Source organism: Bombina bombina, chromosome 5 (assembly GCF_027579735.1).
Source record: "Bombina bombina isolate aBomBom1 chromosome 5, aBomBom1.pri, whole genome shotgun sequence".
NCBI lineage: Eukaryota > Metazoa > Chordata > Amphibia > Anura > Bombinatoridae > Bombina > Bombina bombina.
Window position 1 is genome coordinate 414,714,815 of NC_069503.1, and position 15,151 is coordinate 414,729,965.

A 15,151-nucleotide genomic window follows, 5' to 3' on the forward strand; every position below is an offset into this window, starting at 1 on the left:
ATGTCCCTTTAAGTCAATTGATTTTATTCCACAATCTTTTTATATACACCCTTTAAGGGAAAGTAATATCATCCTGAGCATGTGCGTATAGTCTGTGGTTAGATGATATCTGTCACATAATACAGGGGACAATAAAAAAAAATGTCTCCAAAAAATATATATACATTTATATTAAGTGTTATAATTGCATTGCATTTTTATTAGCCACTTCTTAATTATCAGCCAGATTACGAGTTTTGAGCGCAATAGGGAAATTAACGACCACAGCATTTTCTGCGGTATTTCACTCCCTATAGCGCTTGTATTACGAGTTTAAAAAAAGTCGGCGTTTGCGGGCGATATGGCTGCGTTGAGCTCCATACTGCACACAAATACCAGTGCTGCTTTGAGCTGCTGTTACATGCTTGTGCATGATTTCCCCATAGACAACAATGGGGAGAGCCGGCTAATAAAAAGCCTAACACCTGCAATAACGGAGCGTAAAGCTCCATAACGCAGCCCCATTGATGTCTATGGGGAATTTTTTTTTTATGTTTAAACCTAACACCCTAGCATAAACCCCGAGTCTAAACACCCCTAAACTGCTGCCCCCAACATCACTGCAACCTACATTACTGTTATTAAACCCTAATCTGCTGCCCCCAACATCGCCGCATCCTACATTACTGTTATTAACCCCTAATCTGCTGCCCCCAACATCGCCGCAACCTATATTACTGTTATTAACCCATAATCTGCTGCCCCCAAAATTGCTGCAACCTACAACCTAAAACTACACTTATTAACCTCTAATTTGCTGCCACTTTACTAAAGTTATTAACCCCTAAACCTAACGCTAAGTCTAACCCCTAACGTAACCCTAACCCTAACACTCAATAACTTTAACATAATTAAAATAATTCCAAATAAAAATTACAATTAATACCTAAATTATTCCTATTTAAAACTAAATAAATACTTACCTGTAAAATAAAACATAAGCTAGCTACAATATAACTAATAGTTATATTGTAGCTATCTTAGGTTTTATTTTTATTTCAGTTAAGTTTGTATTTGTTTTAACTAGGTAGATTAGCTATTAAATAGTTATTAACTATTTACTAACTACCTAGTTAAAATAAATACAAACTTACCTGTCAAATAAATCCTAAACTACCTTACACTAAATCCTAACATTACACTAAAATGAAATAAATTACATTAATCAAATACAATGAACTAAATTACAAAAAATAAACACTAAATTACACAAAATAAAAAATAATTTATCAAATATTTAAACTAATTACTCCTAATCTTATAGCCCTATCAAAATAAAAAAAGCCCCCCAAAATAATAAAACCCCTAGCCTAAACTAAACTGCCAATAGCTCTTAAAAGTGCCTTTTGTGGGGCATTGCTCCAAAGATATCAGCTCTTTTACCTGGCAAATAAAAATACAAACTTCCCCCCCAACAGTAAAACCCACCACCCACACCCGCCAACCCCCCCAAATAAAATTCTATCTAAAAAACCTAAGCTACCCATTGCCTGAAAAGAGCATTTGGATGGGCATTGCCCAAACCCTAAGGTAAAAATAAAACCCACCCAATAAACCCTTAATAAAACCCTAAAACACTAACCCCGAAGATCCACTTACAGTTTTGGAAGACCGGACATCCATCCTCCTCCAGCCAGCAAAGTCCTCATCCATGCGGCAAGATGTCCTCAATGAAGCCAGGAGAAGTCTTCATCCAAGCGGCAAGAAGTCCTCAACGAAGCCAGGAGAAGTCTTCATCCAAGCGACAAGAAGTCATTATCCAGGCGGGCAGAAGTCTTCATCCAGAAGGCATCTTCTATCTTTATCCTTCTGGGGCAGAGCAGGTCCATCTTCAAGACATCCGGAGCGGAGCATACTCTTCATACAGTCCCAGCCGTACACTGAAGGTTCCCTTTAAGGGACTTCATCCAAGATGGCATCCCTTGAATTCCGATTGGCTGATAGAATTCTATCAGCCAATAGGAATTAAAGGGTAAAAAATAATTTTGGCTGATGCAATCAACCAATAGGATTGAGCTTCAATCCTATTGACTGATCCAATCAGCCAATGGGATTGAGCTTGCATTCTATTGGCTGTTCCAGATTAGACTTAGGGTTAGTTTTAGGGGTTAATAACTTTAGTATAGTGGCGGCAACATTGGGGGCAGCAGATTAGGGGTTAATAACAATAATGTAGGTTGCGGCGACATTGGGGTAGCAGATTAGGGGTTAATAATATTTAACTAGTGTATGCGGTGCGGGAGTGTGGTAGTTTAGGGGTTAATATGTTTATTATAGTGGTGGCGATGTCCGCGAGCGGCAGATTAGGGGTTAATAATTTTATTTTAGTATTTGCAATGCGGGAGGGCCTTGTTTTAGGGGTTAATAGGTAGTTTATGGGTGTTAGTGTACTTTTTAACACTTTAGTTATGAGTTTTTTAGGGTACAGCTTTGCAACGTAAAACTCATAACTACTGACTTTAGATGGCGGTACTGTGTACCACTCACTTTTTGGCCTCCAAGGCAAAACTCGTAATACTGGCGCTGTGGAAGTCCCATTGAAAAAGGATTTTTTGAAAAAGTGTGGTACTGACGTTGCGTGATGGAAAAAGTGTGTGGTACACCTATACCTACAAGGACATAACGATGCTTTTTCACTCATAACGCACAACTTGTAATCTAGCTGTATGTTATTTATTGAACTGCATGAGGGGTCCTTTAATAATCCTATAGTTATATTATAAAAGGACAGGTATGTTTGGTTGATGCAGTCATGCGCATACTAGAGAGTGAGACTGCAGCATTAGAAAAACATTCCTGGCCTTAAAAAAATTAACAACCAACGCTGAATGTACAGTAGAGGGTAGAGGAGACTGCGCAAGACAAGCATGAGGACGGTGCTGCTCGAAGTTAATTTGATAGTATACATAAATTGAAAAGTATATAAAAAAAAAATAAACTGAATATTTAGGCACGCTGAACCCAAATTTTTTCTTTCACGATTCAGGTAGAGCATGCAATTTTAATGTACTCCTATAATCTGTTTTTCTTTGTTCTCCTTGGATCGTTATTTGAAAAAGCAGGAATGTAAGCTTACGAACTGGACCATTTTTGGTTCAGCATCTTGGATAGCGATTGCTGATTGTTGGCTACATTTAGCCAACAATCAGCAAGCACTACCCAGGTACTGAACCAAGGATGGGCCGGCTCATAGGCTTACAGTCATGCTTTTTCAAAAAAGATAGTTACCAAGGGGTCAATTTATCATGCTCCGTACGGAGCTTTATGCCCCTGAAGGCTCACCAGAAACAGAAGTCATGAAGCAGCGTCCATAACTTGTCTGCCTGTTATGAGTCGTGGACAGAAATCAACCCGATTAAATACGATCGTGTTGATTGACACCCCCTGCTAGCGGCCAATTGGCCGCAAATCTGCAGGGGACAGCATTGCACCAGCAGTTCACAAGAACTGCTGATGCAATGATAAATGCAGACAGTATATGCTGTCAGCGGACATGTTATGCTACATCGTATCATGTACGAACGCATATTAAGAAATTGACCCCCAAGAGAACAAAAGAAAATTTATATATAATAGGAGTAAATTAGAAAGTTGCTTAAAATTAATGCTCTATTTGAATGATGAAAGAACTTAGTTGGGTTCAGTGTCCCTTTAAGTTTGAATCTGACTTGTGCCCCATAAAGTTGGTTAAAGTTTATCCCTTTATTTTAAAATCATGAGAAGACAAAAATATATATAATCCTAAAAATTACTATATTTGGTCTTGGTTGGCCAAAGCTTCAAGCTTTATTTCTGTAATGAATAGAAAAGCCCATAAATGGAAACTAAACCCAATTTTTTTATTTCAAGATAGAGATGAAAATTTAAGCAATTACTGTATATAATTTACTAGTATTTTCATTATTTCTTCATTCCCGTGGTATCTTTATTTGAAAAGCAGGAATGAGGTTTTTTTTTTGGGTTGGGAACCTGAGTTGAACTTGCTTATTGGTTTGTTAAATGTAGCACCAATCTCAAATGCTAGCCAGGGTGCTGAAACCAAAAATGGGCAGGCTCCTTACCTTATCATCCTACAATTTCAAATAAAGATAACAAGAGAAAAAAGAAAAATTGAGGACTAGGGGCACCATGTACTAAGCTTCGCAGTGACCGTCCGTCTGTATTTCTGCGTCAAAATTCGCTCACGATCTGCTTCTCGTATGTACCAATCTGCGATCTGGTCGAAAAACCACTATTTTCATCAGCGATCGTAATTTTACGCAACTGATCGTTCCAAAGCCTTTTTTCCACTTACTACATGTTCGATCGCACGTAAATTCGCTGTAATCGGAAATTATGAATGTTACAACTAATCCGTCCGCTCCAACTTTCACTGTAGCTTCGCGTGATTTGCTTCGCGACCATTTAGGTAGCAAATACAATAGAAAACTATAGGGCATCTCAACCTGACGCCAGGTAGAAGTACTTAAGTGAAAAGACTAGACTACTATTGTAGCAATCTTCTTACGAGCGCCTGGGGTTTGCTTGACTCGACTACCATAAATATTGTCATAATATTCGAGTACTAGATCAACAAGTACAACATTCTGTTGATGCGAGAAGTTAGGGTTGCGAGTCTTCTTAGAAGTAGCAGAATCTCCGGAGCAAGCCATCTTGTCAAAGTGAATACCGAAAAGTAAATAAACAATATTCTAAGATTTCTGGGAAAATGCACATTCTTATACATGTCAGCAGCCAGACGTTGCCGCTTGTCTGACGATTATGACACCTAGATCGTCACGTGGGTAAAGAACTAAACCAATCAGGTCGCAGACTGCTTCTTAACTTTGCTCTTTCGCGCCGAACGAAGCTTCAAAGTTATCAATAATCCGATTGTCTTCGACACACAATAGACGCGAAATTTTATGGCTTGGTTTTTAGTACATTCATGTAGAGAAGTGCCATCCGCATGGTGCGAATGCCGGCGGGTTATTTCGATACGGTCTGTGCGAAACAATTGACGCCTTAGTACATGGCGCCCATGAGTAAATTAGAAAGTTGATTAAAAATTCAATGCTGTAGCAGAATCATGAAATTTTTTTTTTTTAGTTTACTATGCCTTTAAGCTTGACTTACATTTGTTCTTTTTCAAATAAAGCTGCCATGACAATGCATAATAATAAATGAATTTATTTCTTTATGTTACACATTTTGGCCTGTGAAGTATGTACATACAGGCTAACACACTATAGTTAGTTTTTTACTATAAAAGAAAATAGTTTTTGAAACTTACCGGTGCTTGACACAGGCGGCTGTTCGGTCCACTGCTCCAACTGCAAAGACAGCGTCATGAACTGTGTTCCATGCCGCTGTCTTTGCAGAGGATGAAACATCAGAAGAAAACAAGATGTGCCGGACTTTCAATACAGCAGCCACAAGGGCCAAATTTTCTTCTGTCCTCTATGCCTTGGTGAAGTGTCACGCTGCTGTTCCTTCTCAGCAACACTAGAGTCCTCAGAAGGTGTACTAAATGGCTTCCTCCTCTTTAATCCTTTCTTGGCACTGGTGTGCTGTTTAACTCCATCATGAGTCTCCCTGTCCCTACCTACCCTCTCCCTAGTACATCCAAGGTCCCTCTCCCTATCCCTACATACATAGTATCTATGCCTAATCCTATGCCTATTACTACCTCTATCACTATCCCTATTACTACTTTCCCTAGCTCCACGGTCCCTATCCCTAAGTCCACTCTCTTTAATATCCTTACCTCGACTCTCCCTAGTACTAACTACACTGTCCCTAACTCTACTGTCCCTATCACCTCCATGAACACTCCCAATTTCTCGAACAGACATTCTCAAATAATTATCAAACTGCTCTCTTAAACTCACAAAAAAAACAAAACACTAAGATATCAGTTACATGGGTGTGGCTATAGTGTGCAGGAGTGATGCAAGCATAATTGTCAATTAGGCTGCCTGATTGGCTGCACAGTCTTATTATAAACAATAATGATAAGTGTTTAAATGACATATTACATTTATTTATTAATATGTTACAGTCATAATAATATTGATAACGATTTGATTACGTTTCCGAATAAATCCAAATTGCCAAATTATCGAACCAAAATAAAAAAAACACCCGAAACGGAAAAAAACAAATTTTTCGATTGTGCAAAAGTCTAGTTTTGGGTATGAATTTTTTGATTGTATATATATATATATATATATATATATATATATATATATACATACAGTAGATATATATATATATATATATACATACAGTAGATATATATATATATATATATATATATACATACAGTAGATATATATATATATATACATACAAATACAAATGGTTCAGCACACAAAAATGTTACAAAGTACACTATTAACCCCTTAACCGCCATCCCCCAGCATCACAAATACTATAATAAACCTATTAAGACCTAAACCGCCGGCCCCCCACATCGCTACTACTATAATAAACCTATAAATCACCATCCTCCGGCCCCCCACATCGCTACTACTATAATAAACCTATTAACCCCTAAATCACCATCCCCCAAATTACAAATACTATAAAAAACCTATTAACCCATTAAATACCAATAATCCTATTAACCAATATAAAAGGAGTACCTTGCATTCAAGCTTCAGTGTGCATAGGAGATCACATAAAGAGGAGACTCCACCCTGGATGTCCTCATCGCCACCGGTCAGCTCTGTGCCACCACAGCTCCGCGCCACCGGGATAAAGATGTCGCCGCATTGATGAAGACTTCTCGCCACCTTGATGAAGATGGATGTCCGGACTTCAGGAACTGAGAGTATATTTTTGGGGGTTAGTGTTAGCTTCTTTTTTTTGGGGGGGGTGTTTTTTTTTATTAGGGCTTTTTTATTTTTTATTGGCCACAAAAGAGCTGATTGCCCTTTTTTTGGGGGGGGGTTGGTTGAGTGGGTTTTTAACTGTTAGGTGATACTTTGTAACTTTTATATGTAAAAGAGATGTTTAACTAAGGGCAATACCATACAAAAGGCCATTTTAAGGGCTATTGGTAGTTTATTGATTGATTAGGGGGTGTTTATATTTTGGGGTGGCTTTTTTAATTTTATAGGGGTTTTAGATTAGGTTTTAATATTTATTGTTTTGGATAATTTAATTTATATTTTGTAATCTTAGTGTTTTTTTATTTTTTTGTAATGTTAGTATTTGTTTGTTTTTGTAATGTTAGATTATTTTTAATTTTGTAATTTTCGTTTTTTTTTGTAATGTTGCGATGTGGGTTCGGCGGCGGTTTTTGGGGTTAATAGGTTTATTTAGGTGTTAGCGATGCGGGGGCGGTGGGGTTTAGGGGTTAATAGTTCTATTTAGTGTCAGCGATATTGGGGGCAGTGGATTAGGGGTATTAAGACTAGGGGTTTATGTTAGTGTGTTACATAACTTTCTTTTCCTCATAGACATCAGTGGGGATTGCGTTATAGTGATCACAATTCCACAATCGCAGGTGTTAGTTTTTTTCGAACACTTTCTCTCCATTGATATCTATGGGGGAAAACGTGCACAAGCACGTCGTCAGGTCTTGACTTTTGTGCAGTATGGAGCTTATTGCACCATATCGCACAACAAAAGAACTGGAGAGTGCGATACCGCAATTTTTTTGTGTGTTATTTACGCACCAGGTTTAGCACACAAATTGTGATCTAGGTGAAAGATTGGAATGGATATCAGTGGGAAAGAGTATTATGGAGGAATGAATTCAAGTTTGAAATTTTTGGGTCCAATTGTCGACAATATGTGAGAAGAAGAGTTGAGAGAGATGGAAGAATGAGTGATTGTGGCCTTCTTTGAAACATGGTGGAGGGTCTGTCCTGGTTTGGAGCTGCAGTTGTGCCAGTGGTGTTGGTGATATTGTCCGAATTGATGGGATCATAAATGTTAACAAGTATTGAGAGGTTTTAATTCATCATGCCATTCCTTCTGGAAAGTGCTTGATTTGGAATGGTTTTATTTTTCTGCATGATAGCAATCCAAAGCACACTGCTAATGCAGTGAAATCATAGAATCCTGACCTAAATATTATAGTGGAAGTATGGGATCACCTGGACAGAGAAAGAAGTAAAATACAAACCTAAAAGTAAAGAAGAACTCTGTGAAGTGCTGAAAGAAGCCTGGTATAATATACCAGAAGATTATTTCAGAAAACTCCAGGACAGTCTCCCAAAAAGAGTTCAAAATGTGCTTAGGGCCATGGGAGGTCACACTAAATACTGACTTTTGCCTGAAGAAAGCATTTTGTTCTAAAAATTGTGGGGAGTTTTATATTTTGTATAAATATTTCCTTTATTTTCTGTTTCTTTCTTAATAAAGAGACCACTAAATAAATATGAAAGGCCATTAAAACTTGTCTAAAACAACAAATCTAATAGCCTAAGACTCTTGCACAGTACTGTATATACAGTATATATATATATATATATATATATATATATATATATATATATATATATATAATCCATTATAGAAGAGGACTGCACTCACTGGATTTGGTATATAAAATAATTTTTTATTATTAAGGTGACGTTTCGGGGTACGCAGACCCCTTCCTCAGACCAGGCAACAGTGCAAATGAACAGTGTGCAATATAAAGCAACATAGCCCCTCCCATCAAACAATTAGTGAAATTGCGCCAAAACCTATGTAACCATGACAACAGGTGAATCACCTAATTAACATTATTCCTACCTTTACTAATGTGATAGTTAAAAACAGTATAATTGTGCAAACCATATAAGTGTATCTTAAAACTATACTCAAACAATAAATGACATGACATATGAGTAGCACCTAAAACACTCAAGGTGCACACAAAGAAATAAAATGTCCCCCTACAATGTGATGTGTGACCTACTGAAATAGCTACCACAAAGAAACAACTTAACATCGATAAAGGCAGTCTATAGGAAACAGCGCTCAATAAAAGATAGTTGCAGGACCTAGGCAGTATATCAGCATTTAAACATTAGTGTATCAGTATCTCTCAGTAAAACATACTTCTCAGTAAACAAAGGACAAGTAGAGAACAAGGACAAGTAGAGAAAAAGGGCTCAATAAAAGATAGTTGCAGGACCTAGGCAGTATATCAGCATTTAAACATTAGTGCATCAGTATCTCTCAGTAAAACATACTTCTCAGTTAACAAAGGACAAGTAGAGAAAAAGGACAAGTAGAGAAAAAGGGCTCATAGCCAGAAAAACACGTATGTCAAGATTTAGGCAAGCATGTAGATGTGTGTGTCAATTGTTGAACATCAGTAGGTATATCGTATAGCATCCATAGACTAATCTTAGAGAGAAAGAGGCTGTCATCACACCATCACCGACTACTGAGCCTAAGGGGAAATATAGATAATTTCAAAGCAGTGTGATTGCAATACATACAAAGAGTCAGCAACGTAAGATCGCTATTTATATCTCAAAGGGAAAAAAATATATATATCTCTACCAGCCAACACTGTCTCTAGTTCAGGTAACTTACTTGGCATGAGATGTGATAGATACTGTCAAAGTGGTTGCAGCGTGTTGCAGAGAGGGAGCTGGAGACAAGATATGTCAGTTAGAAGTTTCAAAAACAGGCGCGGATCAACACAGTCCCGCGTCTGTGTCAACGGTGTCAGCGAGCATGGCTAATTTGCATAGCCGTCTGACATCATCAGGGGTGTGTGTATCAAGCAGTCAGAAAACATAGATGACAGCTAACCGATGTTAGCCGCAACTGCTGGGGCAAGCCAACAAATGATTGTACATACCTACACTTGTAGGAAAGGGGCGAATTGTCTAAACATCTGAGTATATATCACAAAAACAACAGCATAACATGCGTCTATATTGCTTGTATACTTCTATCATATCCCAAAAAGGCTAAGAGAAGCCGTCAGACTTGCAGATAGTTGTATGGACTATCTGCAATTATGTTATATACATATACCCTAGGTTACAATATTATTTAAATATACCTCAGTAGTAACTTCCAAACGTATAATATATCTACGTAACTATATTTTTATTAAAAAATTATATTTACTCCTTAGTTCTGATCAGTTAAGCTTTATATACACATTGAATATATTTATGTAAAAAATAGATTATGAATCAATTATATATGTCTATGCTGTTACAATTTTCTATAGAAAGCAAACCATAAAATATATCTCTAAAAATGATATTAACAAGATATTAGGTAAAGTAGTACTAATAGTAAGTACCTATAGGTGCAAAATATTTTTGTAATCAACAAGCACCTGTTAGGGGGGCTATATAGCACTAAAGAGACTCATAGAAAAATGAGTTACAAAGTCTGTAACAAAAAAATAGTTATTTACCCCTACAATTATATAGGAAACATTCTCACTGAATAATACAGGAACAATTTTTAATCATTCATACTTTATGTTTATTGGTTTAACTATTCAATCATACACATTTAAAAACACAAACTTTCTAGATATAACTATATAGCATTGGTGTGTGAATAATACCTCTGAGAATCATGTATCTAGATGTGAAACATTGTACTTGGTTTGTATAATATCAAGCAGTCAGATACAAACAATATATTTTGTAGCCGGCTATTAATAAATTCAGAAATAATGCTGTAACAAGAGGACCTGTTAATATGTGGGATGTCAGATTATGAGATTAAAGCTATCTAGCTAATACTCTATCTGTAATTATAATTTATTATATAATAAAATATTATCCTTGCTTGCACAGTTAACTTTAGCACAGCTGCTCAGTGTAATTGATTCTGTCTGCTTAAACTCTCTAGATATCAATATATAGCATAGGTGTGTGAATAATACCTCTGACAATCATGTACAGTGGGGCAAAAAAGTATTTAGTCAGCCACCAAGTTCTCCCACTTAAGAAGATGAGAGAGGCCTGTAATTTTCATCATAGGTATACCTCAACTGGATTAGCATGAGTAAGGGTTAATAGCCCGAAACGTTGCTTTTGCTGCTGTGTGCCTATGCTTTTTGTAAGCAAAAGGATGAATAAATGCTTTAAAGACTAAAGATTTTCTCCTCAGCATTGGTGCTGTGGAACAAAGTTGCTGTGGATTTATTGAGAGGTGTTTGCCGTGGCCCTCTACCACTTGCATCAGGTGTGTGCTGTTTGTCAAATGTGAACTATACCTCAACTATGAGAGACAAAATGTGGAAACAAATCCAGACAATCACATTGTCTGATTTGGAAAGAATTTATTTGCATATTATGGTGGAAAATAAGTATTTGGTCACCTACAAACAAGCAAGATTTCTGGCTCTCACAGACCTGTATCTTCTACCTGTATTAATGGCACCTGTTTGAACTTTGAACTTGTTATCAGTATAAAAGACACCTGTCCACAACCTCAAACAGTCACACTCCAAACTCCACTATGGTGAAGACCAAAGAGCTGTCGAAGGACAACAGAAACAAAATTGTAGACCTGCACCAGGCTTGGAAGACTGAATCTGCAATAGGCAAGCAGCTTGGTGTGAAGAAATCAACTGTGGGAGCAATAATTAGAAAATGGAAGACATACAAGACCACTGATAATCTCCCTCGATCTGGGGCTCCACGCAAGATCTCACCCCGTGGGGTCAAAATGATCACAAGAACGGTGAGAAAACATCCCAGAACCACATGGGGGGACCTAGTGAATGACCTGCAGAGAGCTGGGACCAACGTAACAAAGGCTACCATCAGTAACACACTACACCGCCAGGGACTCAGATCCTGCAGTGCCAGACGTGTCCCCCTGCTTAAGCCAGTACATGTCTGGGCCCGTCTGAAGTATGCTAGAGAGCATTTAGATGATCCAGAAGTGGATTGGGAGAATGTCATATGGTCAGATGAAACCAAAGTAGAAATGTTTGGTAGAAACACAACTCGTCATGTTTGGATGAGAGAGAATGCTGAGTTGCAACCAAAGAACACCATACCTACTGTGAAGCATGGGGGTGGCAACATCATGCTTTGGGGCTGTTTCTCTACAAAGGGAACAGGACGACTGATCAGTGTACATGAAAGAATGAATGGGGCCATGCATCGTGAGATTTTGAGTGCAAACCTCCTTCCATCAGCAAGGGCATTGAAGATGAAACGTGGTTGGGCCTTTCAGCATGAAAATGATCCCAAACACACCGCCCGGGCAACAAAGGATTTCAAGGTCCTGGAATGGCCTAGCCAGTCTCCAGATCTCAACCCCATAGAAAACCTTTGGAGGGAGTTGAAAGTCTGTGTTGCCCAGCGACAACCCCAAAACATCACTGCTCTAGAGGAGATCTGCATGCAGGAATGGGCCAACATAACAGCAACAGTGTGTGACAACCTTGTGAAGACTTACAGAAAACATTTGATCTCTGTCATTGCCAACAAAGGATATATAACAAAGTATTGAGATGAACTTTTGATATTGACCAAATACTTATTTTCCACCATAATATGCAAATAAATTCTTTCCAAATCAGACATTGTGATTGTCTGGATTTGTTTCCACATTTTGTCTCTCATAGTTGAGGTATACCTATGATGAAAATTACAGGCCTCTCTCATCTTCTTAAGTGGGAGAACTTGCACAATTGGTGGCTGACTAAATACTTTTTTGCCCCACTGTATCTAGATGTGAAACAATGTACTTGGTTTGTATAATATCAAGCAGTTAAATACAAACAATATTTTTTAGCTGGATATTAATAACTTCAGAAATAATTCTGTAACAAGAGGACCTGTTAATATGTGGAATGTCAGATTGCGAGATTAAAGCTATCTAATTAATACTCCATCTGTAATTATAAAGTCCTTGTTTGCACAGTTAACTTTAGCACAGTTGTTTAGTGTAATAGATTCTTTCTGCTTAAGCCCCTTCTATAGAGGGGGCTAGATTAACGTTTAACTGACTTGTTTCACTATCAGCATAACGTCTGATCTCAGAATATAACACAGATTTACAAGCTATTGGCAATCAACAATTATCATAGGGAGTAAGCAGTTAAAAATGTATACATTTCTAGGGCAATAGATACCAGTGCTGTTTTAAAGGGGAACGTAGTTTAATTTGGTTTTGAAGAGGAACATAGTTTAATTCAAATTAAACTTTGTTCCTCTTCAAAACAGCACTGGTATCTATTGCCCTAGAAATGTATAAACAACCCACTTAACTCTAGAGAAATACTAACTTTAATAGACACCATACCCCTATGACACTCTATTAAAATATGTCAGAAATTGTATACACAGTGCTCTACATAATCTTGCTTCTGTCTTTAAAACATCTGTCATTATTGTCATGCTACTGATGGATTCTATACTTTCCTTCTAAATGCCAACCTGTAATAAATAGATTGAAAAACCCTGCATATGGTCCTACTACCAAACAATATCTCTGTGGCATAATACAAAGTACACACCACAAGTGAAAGTATGTACAATAAGAAAATTTAGACCTTATTCTTCAGTAGCAACATAAAGAACTCCCTGATAAAGTAACATATATTATCGTAGCCAACATGCATAAGTTCGCAAAGTAACATATATTATCGTAACCGACATGCATAAGTTTATAACATGTAACTGAGTATAGCATAAGGCTTTGAATGAAAAATGTATCCCCATTGGATACCTAAACATGATTGACATGCAATCCTACCAATCAGAATCATGATAATTCCTCATGATCATCCAATCACACACACAAGGTGGGACTTATGAACCAGTAAATAGATTTACCAAACAGTCGACGTGTAACCCCTCTGAGGAAGCGTGAGCGAAACACGTGTCAGGGGCCTGGCTTCAGAGAGTTCATACTTTTTTAACCGCTTACTCCTTATGATAATTGTTGATTACCAATAGCTTGTAAATGTGTGTTATATTCTGAGATCAGACTTTATGCTATGATAGTGAAACAAGTCAGTTAAACATTAATCCAGCCCCCGCTATAGAAGGGGCGTAAGCAGACAGAATCTATTACACTGAACAGCTGTGCTAAAGTTAACTGTGCAAGCAAGGACTTTATAATTACAGATAGAGTATTAGCTAGATAGCTTTAATCTTGCAATCTGACATTCCACATATTAACAGGTCCTCTTGTTACAGCATTAGTTCTGAATTTATTAATAGCCGGATAAAAAATATTGTTTCTATCTAACTGCTTGATATTATACAAATCAAGTACGATGTTTCACATCTAGATACATGATTCTCAGAGGTATTATTCACACACCTATGATATATATTGATATCTAGAGAGTTTAAGCAGACAGAATCTATTACACTGAGCAGCTGTGCTTAAGTTAACTGTGCAAGCACAGACTTTATAATTACAGATAGAGTATTAGCTAGATAGCTTTAATCTCATAATTTGGCATCCCATATATTAACAGGTCATCTTAATACAGCATTATTTCTGAATTTATTAATAGCCGGCTACAAAAGATATTGTTTATATCTGACTGCTTGATATTATACTAACCAAGTACAATGTTTCACATCTAGATACATGATTCTCAGAGGTATTATTCACACACCAATGCAATATATTGATATATAGAGAGTTCAAGTGTTTTTAAACGTGTATGATTGAATAGTTAAACCAATAAAGATAAAGTATGAATGATTAAAAATCGTTCCTGTATTATTCAGTGAGAATTTTTCCTATATAATTGTAGGGGTAAAGCACTCTCTTTTTGTTACAGACTTTGTATCTCTAAAAGTTAACCTTAGCTCCAAATGAATTGCCTATTAAGATATCACAAATGAGAATACCAGAACAATCTATATTGAGCCAGCAACTCTAATTTACTGCCACTATGTGGGTCACTAGGTTACAATGCTTAATTAATAACCAGGGAAACTGTATATTATTAACGCAACAGCCAATTTATATGCAATTTCTAAGAGATTTCACAATAAATAAGACTGACATAAATATAGTGAACAAAGTCTTTTCCAGCAATAAAATTATTTAGCACCAATATAATTATTTCTAAACTACACAGGATTATGGTACCCCTACCTGTACTTATAATTCACACTTACAAATTACAGCTACAATTTAGTTATAGAATACCTATGTTAAAATCTAT